General features: G+C 38.5%; 1 long non-coding RNA gene across 1 annotated transcript; it reads right to left on the bottom strand.

Moving 5' to 3' along the window:
* Positions 1–7,370: 7,370 nt before the first annotated feature.
* On the bottom strand, positions 7,371–13,094 carry LOC122419625. The gene is made up of 3 exons (XR_006262943.1): positions 13,064–13,094; positions 12,198–12,274; positions 7,371–7,392 (listed from the first exon to the last, which is right to left on the bottom strand). It is a non-coding gene; the product is annotated as an uncharacterized LOC122419625 (long non-coding RNA).
* Positions 13,095–13,483: the final 389 nt, after the last annotated feature.

Genomic DNA, 13,483 nt, shown 5'->3' with positions numbered 1-13,483 from the left:
CATATAAAACTACTGAATCACCCTTGGCGGGGACCTGTGATTTTAATAGCCGTGACTTCATGAAAATAAAATGTCAGGTTGGTAATGCTTTGGGCTTTCTCCTGAGGCAATTTAAAATGAGAACATTTATTTTTACTCTCCCCATTGGGTCCAGAATAGCACTAGGTAAACAGCTGTAATTTCTTCTCTCTTATTCTGACAGGGAGCTGACAGTGGCTACTTACCTCCCAAGCAAACCACACTTGACTAGAAGCTAATGAGGTGATTAAGGTTCACTCCATCAACACCTTCCAGTCAAGTAAGCCCATCCAACATGCTCTGATGAGCCAAAAGTTGAGTGGGAAAGAAAAGACAACCTTGGGGAACAACCTTGCAAACAATAATTTCTAACCAGCACAACCACTTTGAAATAAATGTAAGCAGATTTCCTTCCAGAAATGAAAAAAGAAAGATAAAACCAAACAGAATTTTTCTTTTGAAAAAAGGAAGTTAAAAATAACTTACTCAACTTTTGCTTTAATTATTTATTGTTTTTTAAATTGATGATGATCAAAAATACATACCTACTTCAAATTATTCTTATGAGATTCAGATAAAATTTAAATGTTATTTATGATAAAGTTGCTGTGCAAATGTTGAATTAATGTCATTAAAATAGAATAGGATAGTAGGAACTTTTTTGCAAGCATAAAGAACATAGTAAGCAGTTGATGTAATTTTAAATGATTTGGTGGCAAAAGGACCCAATTTGGATGCTTTCCTGAAAGGCTTCCTGTTTCTTGCTTTTGGAAGATCACCCATGTCCTTGTGATATTTGTCATAACAAGCTAGAAATATTCTCACATGGCTATCCCTTACGCATGATTGTACTGTTTCCTCTGTTTGTATTTGGGTTCCCAGGCCATATGAAAGCTTCTCAAAATCAAGAAACATTGATTCCTATATCATTTGACCACAGAGTATACACAAAATCAATTCACATTCTGTCAGTAAAAGCTGCTGCACCACAGACTTCTTTAATCATGTATCTTTATTCTAAACTCTAAACAGTGTAGCAAAAATATAACCAAGCTGCAAATGGTCTCCCTCTTATTCAGCTGGTGATGTATTATTGGTTTCTATTTGTGCAGCTTTGATTCACAGCAAAAGAGAATGTGTGTTGTTTCTAGAGCAATAAATGCTTCCCCATACAAAAAGACACTCTTTAAGTTTTAAAAATGGCTCTTCATGATGGATAGTTTTTAAGCCAACATATTATAATGCCATTTGTGTAATGAACACTCACTCCAATAATATTCCATAACTCTAGGCTATGACTATAGAACAGTCAGGGAAAATAGGACAGATGGATTCTGCTTCTTGCTAATTCTATTCCTATTTTTCCATGTGATTCTAATGGACTATTTTGATATAGATTGTGTCCAGACAGCTTTTCAGGGAATTAATGAGATTTTGGCCTCTTTGGTCCACAGTGACTTTACTTGCATTCTCATCATCACGTTCAAGGTCACTCACCACATCGTCTCATTTGGCATTTATGATTTACTATTACATATTATGCATGTATATTTAATGCAAAATGTAATAAAGATCTAGTGTATATTATTCATAGCCTAATTTGCCAACTAGATTCTGTTTAAGTAAAAATAGATTCTGGGACCCATAGCAGTTACCTTCACATAAGTGATTCTCAGCAAATATTTGTCAGTAAATCATGATGCTGACAATGTTTTACAACAAAAAGAAATATACTAATTTAATAAAACCAACAGACAAACTAATCCAGTCCATCCATTTTCTATATAAATTTAGAATCAGTGTAAACATACTTTCTGCTCATTTCAGCCTCCCTGAAAATTGTTACCAATTTTATTTTCTGCTTAATTAAAAATTAAAAGACCCATCATCCCATGACCTATAGCTCTTTTAGAAGACTACATCCAATTGTCCACTGATGGAACATTATCAAAACTCAGCTTAGAAATAGAAATTCATATTAGAGTTCCTCACAAGACTCAGAACCCACACAGAAACAATTATTTTCAGGGCTCAAGCTGAGTCATGAGAAACTTACTTAACTTGACCCTATTATATTGGGCTCCACAGAATTACTATCCCTTAAGTTATGTGTTTAAAATAGGCACTGGATTTCATCAGGAAAAAATACCAAACGGGGCCTATCAGAACTGATACCTTCATTTGTTGAAAAATTTTTGATGACTTATTTAGGTTTCCTTCACATAAAGTTCCATTATAATCCAAACCAAACAAAACCACATTATTTTAGGATAAGTTCACATTTTATTCAAAGACATGGTTTGGTGGTAGTTTAGTCACTCAGTTGGTCTGACTCTGTGATTCCATGAACTATAGCCCACCAGGCTCCCCTGTCCATAGACTTCTCCAGGCAAGAATAATGGAGTAGGTTGCCATTTCCTTCTGCAGAGGATCTTCCTGACCCAGGGATCGAACTCAGGTCTCCTGCACTGCAGGCAGTCTCCTGCATTGTAGGCAGATTCTTTACCAACTGAGCCACCAAGGAAGCCCTCAAACACATGAGGGCTTTCAAAGGCATGAAAAAAAAAAAAAAGTCATTTTTTTCTTACTTTAAAACTTCTTGGGTAATCAAAACCCAATTTTCAGGGCACTAATCATACTTTTTTTGAGCCTTATGTAGAAAATAAAAATGCATTCCATTTTTCTTTCAGGCCATCTTGACAATCTCTTCTACTTTATTATCTCTGAGGTTCTTTTCCACTCAATGTGTTATCAGTCACTTCATATGCACTGTGAAAGAGGTATTATGCATTTTAAAAACAGAAGACATAGAATTACTCATTTCTTAATAGGAATTATGTGGTTAAGGTTTTTCTCATAAGGATTCAACATCTGAAGAAATCAGGAAGAAGAGAAGTGGTTAATACTAGACTTGGAGAAAATAGCTGTCAAGAAGGCCCCACAGGATGTTGCTCACCTCCTGGCATAAAACCCTATGTAATAGCCTCTGGTTAAGCACCCTGGGTCAGATAATTTGCTTCTTGCTAACAGTATATGTCACAGATAGCAGGGTACCATGTATATGGTTAAGTTACATAGATAGTGGCTTCTGCCTGGCTAGCAGAACCTCTCACTGGTGAGATGAGACAAGTTTGGCATGTTGAAGACACCCAATCTGCAAGGAACTGAAAGATGTCTCCAGATGAGAGCAATCAGGAGTTCAAGACCTCAGTCTCACAATCATCAGGAAACTGGATCCTATCAACATTCATAAAAGTGAGCTTGGCAGCAGGTTCTTCCTCAGTTCAGGCTGCAGGTGAGACCTTAACGTTGGTTGACACGACACCTTGATCCTGGCCTCCTGAGACCCCCAGCTCCCCATCCCCAGGTTCCTAACCCACAGTAACCATGAGATAGGAATGTGTTGCTTTGAGCCAATAAGTTTATGATTTTGTTATGCTGCAATAAATGACAGAGAAACACTCACAGTTTACTTATTTTGTAATTTAATCAAGAACCCTTCTTTCCTTGTGATTATTTTGAACACATTAGGAAATGTGTTCAAGTGAATGAACTTACCTTTGTCTTTATTCTTTTCTTTTGAGTCCCTTGGACTGCAAGGAGATCAAACCAGGCAATCCTAAAGAAGTCAACAATGAATAGTCACTGGAGGAACTGATCTGAAGCTGAAGCTCCAATCCTTTGGTCACCTAATACAAAGAGCTGACTCATTGGAAAAGACCCTGATGCTGAAGAAAGGCTGAGAGCAGGAAGAAAAGGGGCAGTAGAGGATGAGTTGGTTGGATAGCATCACCAGCGCACTGGACATGAATTTGCACAAACTCTGGGAGATAGTGAAGAAGAGGGGAACCTGTCATGCTACAGTCCATGGAATCACAAAGAGTCGAACATGCCTTGGTGACTGAATAACAACAAATCAATTACACAGGTATTATAAATCATTATCTTATCCATTTCATTATGTAAGTAATAGTAAGACTACTCCTTTTAGAACCATTTGTATAAACCATCATATATTTTAAAAACCATGTTTGGGAACTTGCCTGGTGATCCAGTAGTTAAGACTTCACCTTCCAATGTAGAGGGTGCAGGTTTTCCATTCCTGGTTGGGTAGCTAAGATCCCACATGCCTCATGACCAAAAACAAAAAAACAAAATATAAAACAAAAGTAATATTGTAACAAATTCGATATACTTTAAATATGGTCCACATCAAAAAAAAAATTGTAATAAATAAATAAAATGATGTTTGTAAATATGCTATTTTCCAGATGTCAACAGAATCTTCAATCACCTGGGTAAAAAGGAGATAATAACCATTACTCAGTAGTCAGAGACTTGAAGGAAAAGCTGTAAATGAATAGGAGACATACTGAAGACATGTTTTTTATCCTCTACCTTCACATATTTCCATAAAACAAATAAGAAAGCCTTTACAGCCAGTTTCTTTAATATGAAGATACTCTTCCATATAAATAATATTTTCTTAATGATTAATAAAATATTTGAGTCCTAATCCTATCACTGGAAATTTTCTTTTACATTGCAGCATAAATGAAGCATATGTGTTGTTAAATTCCTGGAAGGTTAGCTATTTTATTATCCAATACTATTTATTATATATAACATACTGCCAAAAATGTTTCTGTCATTTTTCCCCCAGAAGTAGCCAAGACTTCTCAAGCACTATTCAATCCAGTCAGGCCCCTGCATGTCACAGGAATCCTACTTTTTAACTAGTTCTTACTTTTTTTTTTTTTTTTTTTTTTACTGCTCCCCTGGTTCTCTGGTCCTTTGATAACAGACCTCAGATTGCAATACAGTTGAAATTAATGACTTAGCCAAACATGGTAGGAGCTTGAGTCTGTGTTCTTTGCTCTACTTCTCAGCCTCTGTGGGAGATGTGGTAACTTGTGTGCTCTGGAATCTTCTAATTGACAGTGAAAAGGGCTGGTAAATCACTGCACTGCCGTAAGTTATCCAGCGTGGACTCCACCTAATGACCCCAAAGCACATTCAATACATGCTCTTCATCTGAAATCTTACCATTGTTAAAGGCATATTTGTCAGTGTTTGGAATGAGCTTGCACAAATCCCCTGCACTCCATTTCAGAGTTTACTTCTCTTCCTTTGTCTTTCTGTAGATCAGGGAAACCCTAGAGGATTTTCCTAGGCGTAAATACTCTAGATATAGGACTTGCAGGGTTTTGATACAGGCACCTGCTGGTCATGTAATTGAGATTATCTACACTGAAGTAGAAACTAATTTACAAATTAAGTTTCATTTTATAGATGCATTTATATCTACATCACTAGTTTGGCAGCTAGCAACTTCTGCTAGATATTATTTCTATCCTGCTACTTTTACAAAAGGTTTGAATTTACTTGAAAGCTATAAGGCAACCAAATGATAATAAAATAGAAATGTACACATTGGATAGATTGCATATACTCACTAAATCCTCATGATGTAGGCTCAGACAGTAAAAAAGACCGTCCCTGGAGATCCACCCAGCCCCAACCACCAGCTTTTCTCTATTACAGCAACTGGGTCTTTCACAGAACTTTCAAAAACTGATAATTACCTTAGTAACTTGGCTTAATTTTCTATCTTCTCCCTTCCACACAAGCTGCATATGGAAAGAGATTCTGTGTGTGTGTGAGATTCAAGATTATAACAGAATGCAATAACATGAATATGGCAGAATGGCTGGTGTAGAGAAATAATATCAGTAGAAGCTCGCTGCATATGTTGTTAAATGTGTAAGTTATCTGGAAATGGGAAACAGGAGAGAAGTCTGTCACCGAGGTGAATGTCATGCCAGCCATAGTGATGACCCCTGGCAACTGATTCTTGTGGAGGACCTTCCACTCAATCACACTTTTCAAATTCTTGTTCTTAGCATCTGGAGAAAAAGTCAAGGAAACAGGACCCGATGGGAGTGGAGGTGCTTCAGTAGACAACATTGTAGAGCCTGCAAGCACCATCACTGGAATATCAGGACCAAGAATGCCTGGTACCCACAGTCCATGGAAATGGATGAGAGACCATAACAAACCCTCATGAAGTCACATCGGTAGTCTTCAGGGTGAGGAGTGGAAGGTGAGGCATCATATGGAAGATAAGCCTTTATTTTCCCTGTACAAGGAGAGACTTTCAGACCCTTCTGTTCTCCTCCTCCCACTTCAAACCTTGATGACTAATATACTTAGGGAGGAATCAGGCCTCATGGCAGCAACTCCTCCATTGTTTATGAAGTCAAGATGCTTTCAAGGATAAAGAAAATGAACCATTTATGCTTTTTGCATCATACTGAGGTTATGTTTTCCCTTCTCTTTCAGCCCCAATGAGAGCTTGAATTAGAACTTCAAGTTACAGAGAAGGAAAAAAAATCAGTGAGCAGGGCTAAGTGTTGTACTTATCATCTGTGTATCCATATGCTGAAGCCTGGAAAATATACCTGTTAGAGGTCAGAAGAATTAGATCAACAGACATGCTAAATAAAATAACAGAAAGTCAGGACAAACAGCAGATGAAAGCAAATTATAATGCTATATCCTTTCTATGGTTGAAATGAAAATATGTTTCTAATCTTCCTATCAGCTAAAAATAATAGATTTTTGATAAATAAAAATAATTGATAAGGAAAAATGCCTTCCAATGATTCAATTTTATGTAAAATATTCATGGCACAGAATAAGAAAAAATAAACCTTACCCATGGCGTGATTTACTGACCTTCATCTGATTGTACTGGCTGGAGCGGCAGCTACAAGGCATTGGAGTGGCAGCTATGCTGCTCTGGAGCAGCCGTGAGGAGATACCCCACGTCCAAGGGCAGAGTAGCACCAGCAAGATGGTAGGAGGGGCGAATTCGCATTTAGAATCAAACCCCATTTCCGACAGAGACACTCAGAGGGCTCAAACAAACCTTGTGCACACCAGGACCCAGAGACCCCACAGAGACTGAGACAGAACTGTGTCTGAGAGTCTCCTGTGGAGGTGCGGGTCAGCAGTGGACTGCGGCAGGGGCAGGGGCTCTGGGTGCAGCAGACCTGGGTATGGCATAAGTCCTCGTGGAGGAAGTAGCCATTAACCCCACCATAGAGCTGCCACAGGACTATACACAGGACTGGAAAATAGATTCTTAAAGGACACAAATAGAATCTGTGTGCACCAGGACCCAGGATAAAGGAGCAGTGACCCCACAAGAGACTAACCCAGACTTGCCCATGAGTGTCCAGAAGTCTCCAGCGGAGGTGTGGGTCCATGGTGGCCGGCTGCAGGGCTGAGGGAACTGAGTGTAGCAGTACATGCATGGGGCCTTTTGAAGAAGGTCGCCATTTTCTTCATTACCTCCATCATAGTTTGGGCCTGGGTAAATAACAAGGAGGGAACACATCTCCACCCATCAACAGAAAACTGGATTAAAGATTTACTGAGCATGGCCCCGCCCATCAGAACAAAACCCAGCTTCCCCCTCAGTCAGTCTCTCCCATCAGGAAGCTTCCATAAGCCTAGTATCCTTCTAAATCAGAGGGCAGACAATGAAAATCACAATCACAGAAAACTAACCAACTGATCACATGAAAATAGCCTTGTCTAACTCAATGAAACTATAAGCTATGCCGTGTAGGGCCACCCAAGACGGATGGGTCATAGTGGAGAGTTCTGACAAAATGTGGTCCACTGGAGAAGGGAATGGCAAGCCACTTCAGTATTTTTGGTTTGAGAACCACAAGAACAGTATTAAAAGGCAAAAAGATAGGACACTGACAGATGAACTCCCCAGGTCAGTAGGTGCCCAGTATGCTACTGGAGATCAGTAGAGAAATAACTTCAGAAAGAACGAAGAGATGGAGGCAAAACAACAACAAAGAAAAACAGCCAGTTGTACCTGTGTCTGGTGATAGAAGAAACGCCCAGTGCTGTAAAGAGCTATATTGTATAGGAATCTGGAATGTTAGGTCCATGAATCAGGGCAAATTGGAAGTGGTCAAACAGGAGATGGCAAGAGTGAAAGTCGACCTTTTAGGAATCAACAAACTAAAATGGACTGGAATGGTTGAATTTAACTCAGATGACCATTATATCTAAGGGCAAGAATCCCTTAGAAGGAATGAAGTAGCCATCATAAACAACAAAAGAGTTCAAAATGCAGTACTTGGATGCAATCTCAAAAATGACAGAATGATCTCTTTTCGTTTCCAAGGCAAACCATTCAATATTACAGTAATCCAAGTCTATACCAAGTCCAACCTGTAATGCTGAAGAAGCTGAAGTTGAACAGTTCTATGAAGACCTACAAGGCCTTCTAAAACTACACCCAAAAAAGATGTCCTTTTCATTATAGGGGACTGGAATGCGAAAGTAGGAAGTCAAGAAGTACCTGGAGTAACTGGCAAATTTGGCCTTGGAGTACAGAATGAAGCAGGGCAAAGGCTAATAGAGTTTTGCCAAGAGAATGCACTGGTCATAGCAAACACCCTCTTCCAACAACACAAGAGAAGACTACACATGGACATCACCAGATGGTCAATATTTTCCATTTTCCAGTAGTCATGTATGGATGTTAGAGTTGGACTATAAAGAAAGCTGAGCACCAAAGTATTGATGCTTTTGAACTGTGGTGTTGGAAAAGACTGATGAGAGTCCTTGGACTGCAAGGAGATCCAACAAGTCCATCCTAAAGGAGATCAGTCCTGGGTATTCGTTGGAAAGACTGATGCTGAAGCTGAAACTCCAATTCTTTAGCCACCTGATGTGAAGAAGTGACGGAAGAGACCCTGATGCTGGGAAAGATTGAAGGTGGGAGGAGAAAGGGATGACGGAGGATGAGATTGTTGGATGGCATCACTGACTCAATGGACCTGAGTTTGATTAAGCTCCGGGAGTTGGTGATGGGTAGGGAGGCCGGGCATGCTGCAGTCCACGGGGTCACAAAGATTCAGACATGACTGAGCGACTGATCTGAACTGAACTGATCTGATTGTACTAATCCTATTTCTCATCCCACTATTCAATATAAAACCAACGTAAATTGGCTATTACTGCACAAATTTGACTTACATAAAAGCAATATATGCTAACAAACAACTATACCAACTTTCCTTTATATACCTGTACCAAATAATACTTTGATGGAAGTTTTTGAATGAATGATTTCATCGTGGTGATCTTTGAGATCCCCAAAATTCAATTAAGCAAAAAGTCCACTATCATGCTGTCCTTAGACAGTCAGGGATTTAAATAATTGGATTATCACCTTTCTTTTTGATTAATAGGTCTGCAGAAATAAAGACTTTTTCTTCTGGGTTTTTCAGTCAATTCAGTTCAGTTTAGCCAGACCTGCCTGTCCATCACCAACTCCCAGAGTTTACTCAAACTCATGTCCATTGAGTTGGTGATGCCATCCAACCATCTCATCCTCTGTCGTCCCCTTCTCCCGCCTTCAATCTTTCCCAGCATCAGGGTCTTTTCAAATGAGTCAGCTTTTCACAACAGGTGGTCAAAGTATTGGAGTTTCAGCTTCAGCATCAGTCCTTCCAAAGAATATTCAGGACTGATTTCCTTTAGGATTGACTAGTTGGATCTCCCTTGTCCAAAGGACTCAAGAGCATTTTCCAACACCACAGTTCAAAAACATCAATTCTTCGGCACTCAGCTTTCTTCATAGTCCAACTGTCACATCCATACATGACTAAAAACCATAGCTTGGCTAGACGAAACTTTGTTGGAAAAGTAATGTCTCTGCTTTTTAATAAGTTATCTAGGTTGGTCATAGCTTTTCGTCCAAGGAGCAAGCGTCTTTTAATTTCATGGCTGCAGTCTCCATCTGCAGCCCCCCGCAGTGATTTTGGAGCCCCACAAAATAAAGTCTCTCACTGATTCCATTGTTTCCCCATCTATTTGCCATGAAGTGATGGGACCAGATGCCATGATCTTAGTTTTCTGAATGTTGAGCTTTAAGCCAACTTTTTCACTCTCCTCTTTCATTTTCATCAAGAGGCTCTTTAGGTCTTCTTCACTTTCTGCCCTAAGGGAGGTGTCATCTGCATATCTGAGGTTATTGATATCTTTCCCGGCATCTTGATTCCAGCTTGTGCTTCATCCAGCCCAGCATTTCTCATGATGTACTCTGCATATAAGTTAAATAAGCAGGGTGACAATATACAGCCTTGACATACTCCTTTCCCGATTTGGAACCAGTCTGTTGTTCCATGTCCAGTTCTAACTGTTGCTTCTTGACCTAAACGTGGGTTTCTCAGGAGGTAAGTGAGGTGGTCTGGTATTCCCATCTCTTTAAGAATTTTCCACAGTTTATTGTGATCCACACAGTCAAAGGTTCAACATAGTCAATAAAGCAGAAGTAGGTGTTTTTCTGGAACTGTCATGCTTTTTCGATGATCTAACAATCAGTGAAAGCAAAAATAAATAAATAAATAAATTTGCCCCCTTTTTATAACTACAATAAAAATAGGGTTTGTAATCTATCTAGTTAAAATACCAGACTATATTAGGTCCTTCAAAATGGTAGATGTGAGAAGTTTGAGATTATTTTAAATTAGATTCAATTTATTTATTTTTTAAAACTGGGGTATAGTTGCTTTACAATATTGTGTTTGTTTCTGCTCTACAGAAAAGTGAGTCAGTTATATGTACATATATCATCTCTTTTTTGTATTTCCTTCTGATTTAGGTCACCACAGAGCACCAAATAGAGTTCCTGATGATATACAATAAGTTCTCATCAATTATCTATTTTATACATGGTAGTGCATATACATGAATCCCAATCTCCCAACTCATTCTACCCCTTTCTTCCCTTATGTTTGCTCTCTTGTCTGTGTCTCTGCTTCTGCCTTGCAAACGGGTTCATCTGTACCATTCTTCTAGATTCCATATATAATTTAAACAAAATGAGAATATAGATTCAATTTTTTTAAAAACATAAACACTGAGCAATTAATTTAATTGAATGCCAATTAAAGTATGGGCAAAGGGTGGGCATGAATGAAGGCAGGATGAATCATTCACCCAAATATTGAATCAACTGTTTAACCACTCCAATATGAATGTTGCTACTATGACTTTGATGTAAACCCATGAACTTAGGGGTCAAAACAACTCCTCCTGGCATTTATTCACATAAGGAGGGGGAGTGTGACCTGTGATGGAGAGGGTAAGGTCTGGAGACACAGTGTCTAAGTTTGACCTATGGCTTCTCCACTAGGTAGCTGTGTTATCTTGGATAATTTAATCCATCTCTCAGCTCCTCAGTTTACTCATCTGTACAATGAGGATAATGTCAGTTCTTTAGGAAGTTGTTAAAGAAGGTCAGTACTTTTCAAGCACCTGAGGACAATGCCTAGTTCTATAGTCATAATGATTATTTCTGTTAACTTGTCTTTTCTCTCAGGTTGTATATATTGCCTATTCCCAACAAAATTGAAACTCTCATGGACACAGTGGGGGAAGGAGAGAACAGGATGAATGGAGTAAGTAGCATCAACATATATACACTACCGTGAGTTAAATAGAGAGCTGGTCAGAAGTTGCTACATAACACAGGGAACACAGCCTGACACTCTGTGATGACCTAGTGAGGTGTGGGGATGGGGAGGGGGAAGAGGGAGGCTCAAGAGACAGGTGGTACATGTACAGTTATAGACGATTTGCATTGCTGTATGGCAGAAATCAACACAACATTGTAAAGCAATTTCTCCCCAATTAAAAGTAAATTTTTAAAAAGCAGAAACTCTTCCTTGTATAATATGAATACATTTCAAAAAGTTTGTACCACGTCAGCATAATAAAAACTCCCTGAATTGCATAAATACAATATTGTATATGTCAATAGAATTTTTAATTGTGGAGATAATAAGTGCACGTGTCCATACTCAGTCACTTCAGTTGTATCTGACTCTTTGTGACCCCATGGACTGTAGCCCCCAGGCTCCTCTGTCCATAGGATTCTCCAGGCAAGAATACTGGAGTGGATTACCATGCCTTCCTCAGGGATCTTCCTGACCCAGGGATCGAACCTGCGTTTCTTGCTTCCCCTGCAATTGCAGGCAGATTCTTTAGTGCTGAGCCACCAGGGAAGCCCAATAACAGCACAGTGTAAAAATAATTTCTAAATAATGACTGATGACATGAATAAATATATTATTACTCACCTTTCTCTAAGTTAATTTTCTAGGGAATCTCACCTCCAACACATACACACACACATTCATAGCATCTTTGAGGCCACCTAGGTAAAGGCAGAAAGGACACTTTAGGTTATAGTTGGTTTGGTTCTAATACTATCATGATTCTATTCAATATTTAATACCTTTGATCTGAATATAGTATATGCATGAGCTGCTGGTGGTGGTTTAGTCACTAAGTCGTGTCCGACTCTTGCGACCGCATGAACCATAGCCCACCAGGCTCCTCTGTCCATGGGATTCTCCAGGCAAGAATACTGGAGTGGGCTGTCATTTCCTTCTCCAATACATGAACTATTGCACTACAATTTTAAGTCCATAAAATCATAAGTTTCATTAAAAAAATAAATGGCATTTGAAAACTATAGAAGCTGTATACTGAAAGCAATTTTATCTAAATAAAGATGTGATTTGACTGCTAAATTTCTTTGGTATATTTCAATTACTTTGTCATGTCCATTGTTCACATATTCCAACTTCTATTGGGGAGGACAAGCAACACTGCATAACTAGACCTCAAACATTTCTATTTTTCCCAACAGATTTGATATTCTGCCTTCCTTTTCTCAGGCAACTAGTTTTTATTTTAGAAAACTAAAACTAATACATTAACTTTGAAGACTGTTCCAAAGCCCAAAAGTCTTAGTCCCAGAAAAGGTAGTATTGAACAACAGCTTTGCTTTGCTTGTAAAATTATTTGAACAGTAAGTTTCTGCTTACTAAGGAAAAATAATGGAGATCTGTCAAAAGTCATTGAACAAACAGTCCAGAAAATATGTTTCCCTCAGAAATTTCCCCCATTTAAATAGAAATTGAACCATAAAATTATTCACAACTCTTGGAAAATATAGCTCTTAAGTATTCTTTAAAGGAGAAATGAGAATGCTGCTACGCTGATGTAACTAAGGCTATATATAGCAATACTGAAGATGTGTTCAGTTAGTATGATACAGAAGTAGAAACAGTTTCCAGAAAACTTGGAATGGAAGTTTACAGTTTACAAAAGGGATAAACTAGGATTACTGGGATTATTTTTCCTTTTGTCAAGTGGTTTTTCACTTTGAAAGTAAATTTCCAGAGTTCTTTTTTTATTAAATAATAACTGTTTGGTGTGTAGGAGTGTTTTCAGATCGTTTGATTTCCAGACAGAAAAACCTCAAAGCTAAATGTTAGAAATCACTGACAAATAATATAGCTAAAGCATCTCTGAAATTTTCATATAAGTCAAATAAAAAATATGATTCCATTTAGCA

This window comes from Cervus canadensis, chromosome 1, assembly GCF_019320065.1.
Source record: "Cervus canadensis isolate Bull #8, Minnesota chromosome 1, ASM1932006v1, whole genome shotgun sequence".
NCBI classification, from domain to species: domain Eukaryota; kingdom Metazoa; phylum Chordata; class Mammalia; order Artiodactyla; family Cervidae; genus Cervus; species Cervus canadensis.
This window is presented reverse-complemented; position numbering and strand designations above follow the sequence as displayed.